Raw genomic sequence first — 13,103 nt, forward strand, 5'->3', positions numbered from 1 at the left:
CAAACTTTTAATACTAAAATTTGACGAATTTTCTTTTCTACGTGCCACCTCTCAAGTCTCTCCTCTCACTTTCCTAATTTTTAATCATATGCCAATTATTTAAATCTCAAAAGCCAAAAAGATTATATATACATATATTTATTTAAATAAAACAATAACTATTTAGATATAAACAACAAATATTTGATATGAACAACAAAGAGGTATAAATGAAAATATAAAAAAATAAAATAAAAAGATGACTATTCAAATTTCAACCAATAATATAAAGAGCCAAATAAAAGATTAAAAAATAACTAAATAAAAAATATAACGAGTCAATTAATTTTAAAAATAAAAAGTTAACGATTTATATATGAACAATTAAAAAATATTTAAATAAAAAACAGTCAAATAATTTTTAAAATAAAAAGATAATTATTTATATATGAACAACAAAAAACTAGAGATAAAAATATATACAAATATATATATATATATATATATATATATATATATATATAACTATTTAGATTTGAATTGAAAAATAAAAATTCAAATAAAAGATAAAAAAAATATTTAAATAAAAAAGATTAAGATTGAGATACAAATTCCAAAAATATGATAAATTTTTTAACGATCTATATTTACCTTATGTGAGTTTGTTATAGAATTCTCATATATTTCGGCTTAATCTTTTTAAAATTTATTTTCAAGTTGAATTTAATACTTTATTTTTTTAAATCATTAATTAATTATTCATATACATTTTTAATATAATAAAATTCCATAAATAAAAATTTAAATAAAATATAAAAACATTTAAATAATAAATATTAAGATTGAGATATAAATTCCAAAAAGATGATAAATTCTCATATATTTACCTTCTGTGAGTTTGTTGTAGAATTTTCATATATTTTAACTTAATCTTTTTAATTTTTAAAATAAAAAGATAACTATTTATATATGAATAACAAAAAAATAGAGATGAAAAAAATATATATAAATAAAAATATAACTATTTAAATTTGAACCGCAAAATGGAAATTCAAATAAAAGATAACAAAATATTTAAATAAAAAAGATTAAGATTGAGATATTAATATCCCAAAAAGATGATAATTTTTTTAACGATCTATATTTATCTTTTGTTACTTTATTATAGAATTTTCATATATTTCAACTTAATTTTTTTAAAATTTATCTTCAAGTTGAACTTAATATTTTATCTTATAAAATCATCAATTAATTATTCATATCTTTTGTCTAAGCATAATCTTTTCAATATAAAAATAAGTTCCTGCAAAAAAAAATCATGAACAAAAGATTTGAAGGAAAAACAATCAACATTGAGTTATTTCTAATCCTTGCCTAAAAATCTTAAATAATTGTTTTACGTTTGAAATGTGTACTTGCATGAATTTTTACATTTGTGAGAAAGTGGGTTTAAGTAAATGGATATTATTATTTTATTTTTAATTTTTTTTTTTTTTACAATCGCTATTTTTCTTTATTTTTTTCTTTTTGCTAATGATGTGTCATTTAATTGAGATTTTATTCTCTCTTTTTTTTTCTTCTTCTTCTTATTTTTTAAAGTGCTACTATTATCAATTTGTAACTCTCTCATCTATTGACTATTTGTGTTTTTTTTTTTTTTTTTTTGCTGCAGATGTTAGATTGAAAATGAAGAGCACATCAAAATCTATTGGATATAGGTTTATACTATAAATGTATTCATCAGTTAATTTTTTATTATTGATCATTCTATTGAAATAACTCAGAGACATTTATACACAAGTCCTAATTTATGAATTTATACTCCATTAAGTCCTAACTACAATTTTTTTGGACCTTCAAGCCCCATTTAATTTTTAATAGTCCAAATTCCCTTCAAAGAATGATTGTTCATCATTTATGATTATTTATAAAAGAACATGATGATTTGATATTTATTTTGATTTTCAAAACTTTAAAATAGAAAAAAACTATAAAAAAATTATGAGCAAAAAAAAAAAAACTAATTTTTAAAAAAAAATTGAAAAAACCAAATTAAATTGTGTCTATAAAAGAGCACGATGATAGAACATTGATGTGCAACATTGTTTTACATTAAAAAAAAAAAACCTTTAAAACTGAAAAAATTGATAATGTTTTCGGTTTTATTGGATAGTTTAATCAAATTAATAAGTAGAAGGGCAAAAATATTTAATCTCATATATATATATATATATATATATTTTTCATCAGTTAGTGAAACATCTAGAACATTACTATACAAAATTGATAATATTCTTATTTTTAAAAATTGAGAAAAATTGATAATATCTCAGTTTACTAAATAAAATTTATTGGTTTAAAAAATCTTAAAAATGACCTGGGCTATCATAACATTTGTAAATAGGACTCTAAGTAATTAACTCAATAATACATTATTTTCATAACTCATTTATTTTGAGAACTAAGCCACAAATTTCATCTTTTTTTGTTTTACTTTTTTTATTCAGATTTAAAATTTGAGCAAATGGAAGAGATCTCATATTAAAAATGTTAATTTTGTTTGAATAATTTAAATATTTATATTCTTTATGTTTGTCAATTCAACTTCAATGCATTTCCAAACTTTCTTTCTTTCTTTCTTTCTTTTTTTTCTTTTTTTTTTTGTGATCATTCCAAACCTATTTATGTTTAATGAATCAATATAACCAAAAAAAACAAATAGCATGTCAAAAATTTTAAACCACTAACTAAATATAATGGGAATCAAAATTAAATTTATTTTAATTCATGATACTATGTGGGATAATTAATGTAATATCTACTATTGATTAAACAAAATTATTGTTACTTTCATTTAAGGGGAATGCACCAATAAATCCCAAATTAATAACTTATACACTGTTTAGCCCTAAAAGTTTTCTTATAGACTGAAAGGTCCCATTACAATGTTTCAAATATCAGATTAATGTTTCGAACATTAGATTTCGAACATCAGATTAATGTTTCGAACATTAGATTTCGAACATCAGATTAATGTTTCAAACATTAGGTTGATGTGCAAATGTGACTAAATGGAGCATAAGAAAACTTTTAGGACTAAATGGTTCAACTTTTCAGAAACTAAGACTTATGGGTAAATTTTCCTTCATTTAATATTAGTCATTTTGATTAATTATAATATGCATTTGTTATTCTACTTTTGGTTGTCTGAAATAATTCTTAGATAAATTAGCTATTATTTATGTGATGATTTACTTAATGTATGATAGTTTTTTAAAAAATAATAATAATGTAAAATAGTAAATATTTTTAATGATGTAAAGTAAGATTTATATACAAAAACTAAATAAAAATATTAAGAAATACAATCAAATAACAAAAAAAAATTTAATGAGTATTGACTTTCTAAAATTCCATTTTGTGGATATTTCTCACCATTAATTATGAAATAAAAAATTTCACTGCATCTATGAAATTGAGATGATTATTACATCCATAAGATATTTTTACATTGTATTTGATTCATAGATTTGAGTATAGATTTAGAAAGAAAAAAAGAAAAAAGTATATAAAAAATATGTAAAATGTAATTATATTATGTTAACTATTTTTTTGTTTTTATTTTAAATTTTATATCTAAATTCATGAACCAAATACGACATTTAATTTATGCATTTAAATCATCAACTTTTAAATTAAATGGTTAAAAAACACCAAATTAGACTGCTGACAGCTGCCAATTACAAGTAAATTAGGGGATGCTTGAGCAATAGATATAAGGGAATTAAATTTCAGTGGGAAAAAAAAATTCAAAAATATAAAAATTATACAAATATAGAGGGGTGCAACCATAACCTTTTACTTACACCTTTATATTTTTGTAATTTTTTTTATCAGTCCCACTGTTTTTCCTCCGGATACAAATGATGCAGCCCCAAGCCCAATACCGGAGAAGTTTGGTTTATCAGATTTCGGGCTTGAATGTAGGTCAAAGTTAGTGCTGGGCCTAGTGTAAGGCCTTTTTTTCTTTTTTTTTTCTAACTTTGAGTTTGGGTTCTTCTTGGAAAACTTTGTTTCTCCTTTCCAGCATTGGCCCAATACGAACGATCCAGTCTTTTTCAGTACTGGAGGTAAGCCCAGTCCATTAGACTTTAGCCCCAAAAAATAAAAAAGCCTATTTGTTTTGGGCTAAAAAAGCTAAAAGAACCTACTCAACTCTCCCACTAACAAAAAAAAAATAAAAAATGCCATTGCCAAACCTGTTTTAGGACTGAGATCATCATTAATAACTAAGGCTTCTAGTCTGAAATCTCATTACCACCTTATCCCTCCCAACGATTTAATAAAATGAATAATTAAAAACTAAAATCTCATGTAAAATACTAGATTAAATATATATCAAACCAATCAATATAGAAAAATAGAAGATAATATCAAAGATTAAAAAATAATAATAAATAAATAAAATGAAGTGGAATGAATTTCCCTTTTACAATAACTTGAAGTAAATAAAAAAATAAATAATAATAATGATCTTGTTTCATTTTTTCAAATGCTCTCTTAATGGTAGTCCTTTTGCCAAGATAGAACGATATAGAAATTTGAATAATTCGTACACTACTTTTGAATACTCAAAGTTAATTGGACAGTGACTTACATATAACGATATAGAAATTTGAATAACTTGTACATTCCTTTTGAATACTCAAAGTTAATTAATTGGACAGTGACTTACATATAATGATATAAAAATTTGAATAACTCATACATTACTTTTGAATACTCAAACTTAATTAATTGGACAGTGACTTACATATAACGATATAAAAATTTGAATAACTCATACATTACTTTTGAATACTCGAAGTTAATTAATTGGATAATAACTTATATATAACGATATAGAAATTTAAATAATTCACAATACTCAAAGTTATTTGGACAGTGACATGATGACCATGATGTTCATTTAACACAAACCAAATTATGCCATTTTAATTTTTTGCAACGGTTGCTTCTTTTTTTTTCAAGATGCTAAATTATTCACAAAGGTTAGGTAGTGAAGATATGGTATCCATAAGACTAGAAAACACACATTCGTTGCTCCATTTCTCTCATATTCCTCTCTTCATTTCTCTCACATTCCTCTCTCAAACTTTGACTTTATCGCATACAAAATAGTTTTGATTCTAATCGTATAGTAAAGAGAGAATTTAGAATAAAAGATTAGAGAAAGATTGAGACATTTGAATCTCTAAAATAAAAAGTCATTTTCTGAGCCACACTATCATGTAAGGCTCGCCCTAAATATAAGAGGCCCACATGGATGGCAAACTTAGAGGGGGTCAGAGGGATCCAAAAAATAAATAAATAAATAAATTCTCACTTCAATTTAGAATTAAAATTTTATTCTTATATTGTCTTATTAACACGATCAAGTTCATCTTTAACTTCTTAATTTTGAATCTTGAATCCATTATTATTCACATGATCGTGCGACTCTTACAAGTATAGAATAATTTTCTAACAACATAATATTTTTCTATATAAATAAATTTTTAGTTGCTTTTACCCTGTGGTTGAAATCAAATCAAAACAAAAAAATGCCCATGGCCAGTGATCCTACTAAAAACCAAAGACCAATTGACATCTCTCTTCCAAAAGGTGGGATTGGTTGGACAACCTAGGTTGAGAATTTTGGCATAGCCTCCCTCCCTAGCTAAGGGTTCTTTTCTTTTGCCTCCAAGTTTAATGATTTGGTCCAATTACAGTGCCAAAAATACTTGTATTGTCCCTTTCTGCCCCATAAAGGGTCCCTTGACACCTAAAAGCCAATATACTCAGTACCCCATTAGCTATAACTGTGCTGTGCTCCCCCCACAATGGCCCCCACCACCAGGATTTTTTGTGTCCACTGTGTGCCTCTTACACTGTAAAAAGATGAAGTGCTCAAAAATTTTATCAATTTTTTTATTAAATATTAAATATTTCAGTGGGAGAGATTCATATAGGACTCACATGATGTAGGTTGCACACCACCTGTGTGAGACATTTAGTAAAAAATTTAATAAAATTTTTAAGACTTTTAACATTTTTCAAAAGATGCGGTCCATCTAATCCTAATTGGAGGACCTAACTATATCAGTAAGGATATATGTACAAAATTCATGTACAGAAATATATTCAAAAAATATATATATTTTTTCATATATAACTTTTGTATGGCTCATATTTTGAATGAATTTAAACAATACAATAATTTTTGTAAATATTTTTTACATCAATCCTGTGTCTGTTGCATTATTTTTAACTATATGTATCCATACACCAAGTTACAGTTCCGGCTACAAATTGATTGCCTTCGTCAGCTTTGTATTTTTTACTTGGGCATTGATAGAGACCCCCTCCAATCACCACCCCCACAACCCCCATACACACGTGACGGGTGGTAATTGAAGGAGAAGAGGAAAAAAAAAGCAAAAGAAAAAGTAGTCAATTAAAAAAGGAAGGACGTCAAAGGAGGTGAGAGTAAAGGGAATCTTAAACATTTTTGTTTTTACTTTTGAAGATATGTCAATTTTTTCAAGAAATTTCTTCGATTGTTGGTTGATGGGGTTCACATCACGAAGAAATTTCTTGTTAGTTACAACTCCCTTTTCTATCAAATGTTACACACACATAGCAAATTAAAGAGAGGGAAAAAAAAATAATAATTTAGGTCAAGTTTGGCATCTTTCAAAAAATTCAAAAAGTCAAAAAGTCACTATCCTATTTAAATCACATCATCTCATTTAAGTCACATCACCTCTCTAACACATCACTTCAAACCCAACCCAAATCCAACTCATATTTCATAAAAAGTCAAAAAGTACACTTATTTAGTCTTCCCAAACTTGACCTTATTCTCACAATCATTTTTGTAAATATTTTTTACATCAATCCTGTATCTGTAGCATTTCTTTAACTATATGCATCCATACACCAAGTTACAATTCTCGCTACATATTGATTGCCTTTGTCAGCTTTGTATTTTTGACTTTTGAAGATGTGTCAATTTTTTCAATAAATTTCTTCGATTGTGGGTTGATGGGGTTCACATGAGGAAGAAATTTCTTGTTAGTTACAACTCACTTTTCTATCGAATGTTACACACACTTTAATTTGCTATGTGTGTGATGGCAAATTAAAGACAGAGAGGAAAAAAATAAAAAAAGAAAAAAAAAAAGGATAAATTATTCTCATATTTCTTTTATTTTGTCGCGTATTAATTTGATTAATGTAGTCTCAATATATCACTTTTACTCTTTAATTTTTTATAATATATTAATTTAATCTAATTAATAACTTAAGAATTTTGACAAAAATTAAAAGCCAAATGGTCAATTTTAAATTTGATACTAACCCCTCAATCAATTTGATTTTTTTTTAAATTTATTTTTAATGGAAACTACTTGCAAAGAATTGCAAGAAAGCCAAGAAACAAGCCTTGTAGAAGGACTAGAAACCCAATTCAATGGTAAGTGACCTTTTTTTAACAAGCCTTGTAGGAGGACTAGAAACCCAATTCAATGGTAAGTGACCTCTCAAACAAGCATGCGTTTGTCCAATGAACCACCCCATTAGCTTTTCCAAATTGAATAAATTATTTTACTCTTTAATTTTAGGTTAATTTTTAAAAGAGTATTACCAATTAAACTAAATTGACATAATATAAAAAAAAATTAAATAAAATTGATACAATGAGAACTATTATTATCAAATTAACACAAAACACAATTTACAAGTTAAAAAAAAAATAGCATGTGGAACATTTACACATTGTTTTTAGAGTCCAGATTCTCTACTTGTATTCTCTCCTTATCTCCCTACTTGCAAGGGTGAAGATGCATTCTAAAATAATCCAACGATCTAGATCTAGAGATATACAAAAAAAAAAAAAGGTAAAAAATAACTAGATCTGAGATTATCTTTAAAATGCATCTCAACCATTACAAGTAAGAAGGAAAGGAGAGAGTGTAAGGAGAGGATCCTAATTCTTATTTTTGACCGTAGCAGATTGTGCCACGAGTACGATGCGGGCCCAGAAATAATAGAGCTTGTTTTTACTTATACACAGAATAAATAAATGCTAAGGAAGGGGTGTCTTTACATGGCAAGGTTGAATGGTGTGTTTGGCATTTACCTGAGATTGTGACACCTCAGAGAAGCAGCAGAGAGTAAGAAAGAAGGAACACCCCCAAAACCCATTAATTGTGTTGGATGCTGATCTTGTGGCTGTGATTTCATCTTACCAACTGTAGCTGCAATAAAAATAACCAGGAAAATATAAAATAAAATCTCATTCTTTGGATAATCAGGATCTGGAAAGGTCTTCTTCTTCTTCTTCTTCTTCTTCTTCTTTGCAATTTAATACCAATCACGCATGGAATGTGTATTTGTATATCCTCCTCTTACCCATGCCAAAAACTACAGATATAGAGACAGATTCAAGAGGAAGTCTGGTTCCAATCAAATTTACATGTTGGGCCCATTTCATAAATTTTGTATCTTGGTTTTTGTACTTCATGTATTGGATGAATATTTTTTTACTATTAGGCTATTATTGGTATGGAATTGGTGATAAATGAATAAGATAATCCTCTTAATCTCATTAATGATCATTTTGAAGACAGCTGTTCTGGATCAATTTAGCCACTTGAAGTATCATTAGAGATGTAATCTTTTATCTTCAAACCTCTTTGTTATTCTGTTGAAAAACATTCATTTCAGTATGATTGTTAGTATTTTAGAGACGGAATTTTTTGTTTGAGTCCTCTCCAAAAATATGAGATAAAGGATTTCTTGCCCAAATTTTTTTTTTTTTTTTTTTTTGGTAGGACTTCATTACAAATTCAATAACAATTACATTAAATTAAATAATTATAATCCAACAAAATGTAGATAGAAGTCCAACAACAACCATAAGAAATATCATAATGGAAAGAAATAAACAACTCATACAACCTCTTCTTTTTTTTAATCTTTTTGAACTAAACTCATACAACCTCTTCAATGATGTAACGCCCTCAAAATAAACCCATAATTCATACATTCATGATACAAGAAATTGACAATATATTCAGAGGAATAAAGTGTACACTTATTTATCAGAGTATTTATCACAAAAGTATTACATGTTGACAACAAAAGTAAATATCCTACAGGCTTACAACTTTCCAATCCAACACTTGGTTACCAAAAAAGAGAGTACTAACTCATACATATTAAACCCTCGGCTTGAATTCACATGTAATACACAAAAAGGTAAATAACAAAAAGGTATCTTCAGCATCTAAGCTTCCCAAGCTATATCCTTGGAGGTGGCATATCACCTGAACTTGAAAATGATGTCCCATATAGGGTGAGCCAATACCTAGTAGAGATATACTAAACCAAGCATAATAAATAACTAAAACAATAGCATTTGATATATGGTTGACACTTATAAACCAACTTACAACACTTTTCAATTCAACATCAAGTACATCAATTTTTCCATTTCAGCTTCCTTTACTTATACAGTTTCGATTCATAATTATGGCTTAGAACCTGGCCAAACAATTCAATGAGAGTATAACACATATTAAAACACTTACATACTTCACAATACACATGAGAATATAACTCATATTAAAACACTTCCATACTTTAACACTTCTATATTTCAAATGATACACAGATTTATTGTATCAGTGGAGTCAATCCCCTATCTCCTCCCAAACAAGTTTGAGAGTTCATTCCCTATCTCCTCCCAAACCATGGAGTACATCCTCTATCTCCTCCCAAACAATATACATATACAATGTATTTAAACACTTATCATATACAATGATCAATCAATACACACATTACACATTTGATGTATTATTTCAACTGGCATATTCAATGTGATTAGTTTCAGTTTTCCCTAATCATCATACAATGTCTACAACAATCAAGATTATCCTCCACCGATAGCCCAAAACAGTTATCTCTAAACAGATAATAAATTTATCGAACAGATAAATAATCAACAATTTCATAAGTGGGTGATAAATTAATCCAACCACACCATTCAATTACAATTCCATCCAATTTCATGATTTCCAACCCAACTTCACATTTTCCCAAATTAATTATTCAACATAATTAGGGCATTTTTCCCTCTTTCCATTATCAACTCTTATGTTCAATTTCATTAATTTAACAACAATAATCCCATTTTCCAAGGTCTCACATACACATGGAGTTTAACATTTGAAAACCCCCATTTTATAAATTACACACCAATCCCTAACTTTTTCCGAAATTACCCAACAACACCATTTAATCAAAATGATTAAAATATATGTTAAAACTCATAGAATGGAGTAGGTTATCCCTATCTCAAATTTCGGAGCTCAATGGAGAAGATGAAGAAATTCGAAGGTGCTCCAAACCCAAAGATTTTCGGATCAAAGTGCAGCCTACACCAAGCTCCACACTTTTTACAAAGGGATTAGGGTAGAAGATCACTAACACTAGATGATTTCTTAGAGAGAAGATGAAGTCTAGAGTGAGAAGCTCTCAAGTTTGGGTTTTGAAAAGTTAGAGAGAGAAAGTGGGTCGAAAAAGTGGTTCAAAAAGATAAAACTCGAACTGATATAATACACAGTCCGCTCGAGCGTGGAACGCCCCGCTCGAGCGTCAAACACAGACTCACGCTCGAGCGTCAAAAGTGTCGCTCGAGCGCCGGATGCACACATCCAGAAGTTCTGCAGACGAAGGTCCCCGCTCGAGCGTGAAAGTGGACGCTCGAGCATTCGACGACCTGCAAGGAAAAAATATTGAGGGCTGAATAATCACGCTCGAGCGTCAAAATGCCCGCTCGAGCGGAGGAACAAAGGCAAAAGGGTCTGCTCGAGCGTCAAAAGTCCCGCTCGAGCGTGAAAGCCAAAATCTAGGCATCAACTCTTAGTTTCCAAACACAACCAATCTGTTTCAAACTTACCCAACACAGCCCAAGACTCAAATATAAGGAATTTAAAGGGCGAAAATGAAACAAATGCAACAATACTCAACCGCGGAACCTAAGTCCGAAATACTGTATATAAAGGGAAAACCCGAGATCGCTATAAATGAAGATAAATATAACCAATCTTTTACATTTAATAAAAATTGACCAATTGACTTCTAATTAGAAATGAACAAGTTTAGCCAACTAAGTTAGACTTGTAACTAAAAATTAAAATGTTTATAAATAAATTTTAAAAAGTTTACTAAACACAAATATATATATATATATATATATATATGTATATATTGGTTTTTTTTTAATGAATTTTTGTAGATTTTTTTACAAATATTTTATTTTATAAGTGAATTTAAATTACATTTATCTTTTAAAAAAAATACTAAAACATGAAGATAAAAAAAAAATTAAAAAAGAAACAAACAATTGCCACACGGATAAGTTGTTGGATCATTCATTGTGGCAAAGAGCCATCCATTCATTAATAGCACTATTTTTTTCAAAAGATTATTATTTTTTTTTAGATAATTGGGCATCCGGTACAGTTTATAAATGCCTCAATTAATTTCAACATCCTAAAATTAACGACCTGGTAAAATTCTTATGACCCTTTATCTAAATCTCTCCTCTCACTGTTCTCCTCTCAAGTCTCTCCTCTCACTTTTCTTAATTTTTAATCATATGTCAATTATTTAAATTTCAAAAGTTAAAAGGATTATATATATTTAAATAAAACAATAACTATTTAGATATAAATAACAAATATTTAGATATGAATAACAAAGAGGTATAGATAAAAATATTAAAAAAAAATAAAAATATTACAAGTCAGTTAATTTTAAAAATAAAAAGTTAAAACTGTTTATATATGAACAATTAAAAAATATTTAAATAAAAAACAGTCAAATAATTTTTAAAATAAAAAGATAATTATTTATATATGAACAACAAAAAACTAGAGATAAAAATACATACAAATATATATATATATATATATATATATATATATATATATATATATATATATATGTAACTATTTAGATTTGAATTGAAAAATAAAAATTCAAATAAAAGATAAAAAAAAATATTTAAATGAAAAAGATTAAGATTGAGATACAAATTTCAAAAACATGATAAATTTTTTAATGATCTATATTTACCTTATGTGAGTTTATTGTAGAATTTTCATATATTTCGGCTTAATCTTTTTAAAATTTATCTTCAAGTTGAATTTAATATTTTATTTTTTTAAATCATTAATTAATTATCCACATAAATTTTAAATATAATAAAATTCCATAAATAAAAATTTAAAAAAAATATTAAAAAAATTAAATAAAAAATATTAAGATTGAGAAATAAATTTCAAAAATATGATATATTTTTTTAATATAAATCCCAAAAAGATGGTAAATTCTCATGAGCTTGTTGTAAAATTTCCATATATTTCAGCTTAATCTTTTTAATTTTTAAAATAAAAAGATAACTATTTATATATGAATAACAAAAAAAATAGAGATGAAAAAAATATATAAAAATAAAAATATAACTATTTAGATTTGAACCACAAAATGGAAATTCAAATAAACGATAACAAAATATTTAAATAAAAAAGATTATGGATTGGGATGTAAATATCCCAAAAAGATGGTAATGTTGTTAATGATTTATATTTATCTATTGTTAGTTTATTATAGAATTTACATATATTTCAACCTAATGTTCTTAAAGTTTATTTTCAAGTTGAACTTAATATTTTATCTTTTAAAATCATCAATTAATTATCCATATAAATTTTAAATATGATAGAACTCTATATATATCTTTTGTTCAAGTATAATCTTTTCAATATAAAAACAAATTCCTGCAAAAAGAACCATGAACAAAAAATTGGACAGAAAAACAATCAACATTGAGCTATTTCTAATCCTTGCCCAAAAATCTTAAATATTTGCTTAAGTTTGAAATGTATACTTGCAGAAATTTTTGCATTTGTGAGAAATTGAGTTTATGTAAATGGATATTATTATTTTTTTTTAATTTTTTTTTTTGGTTACTATCGTTATTTTTCTGTAATTATTTCTTTTTACTAATA

Source organism: Camellia sinensis, chromosome 3, assembly GCF_055761805.1.
Source record: "Camellia sinensis isolate YWXY chromosome 3, ASM5576180v1, whole genome shotgun sequence".
In the NCBI taxonomy this organism is placed as follows: Eukaryota; Viridiplantae; Streptophyta; class Magnoliopsida; order Ericales; family Theaceae; genus Camellia; species Camellia sinensis.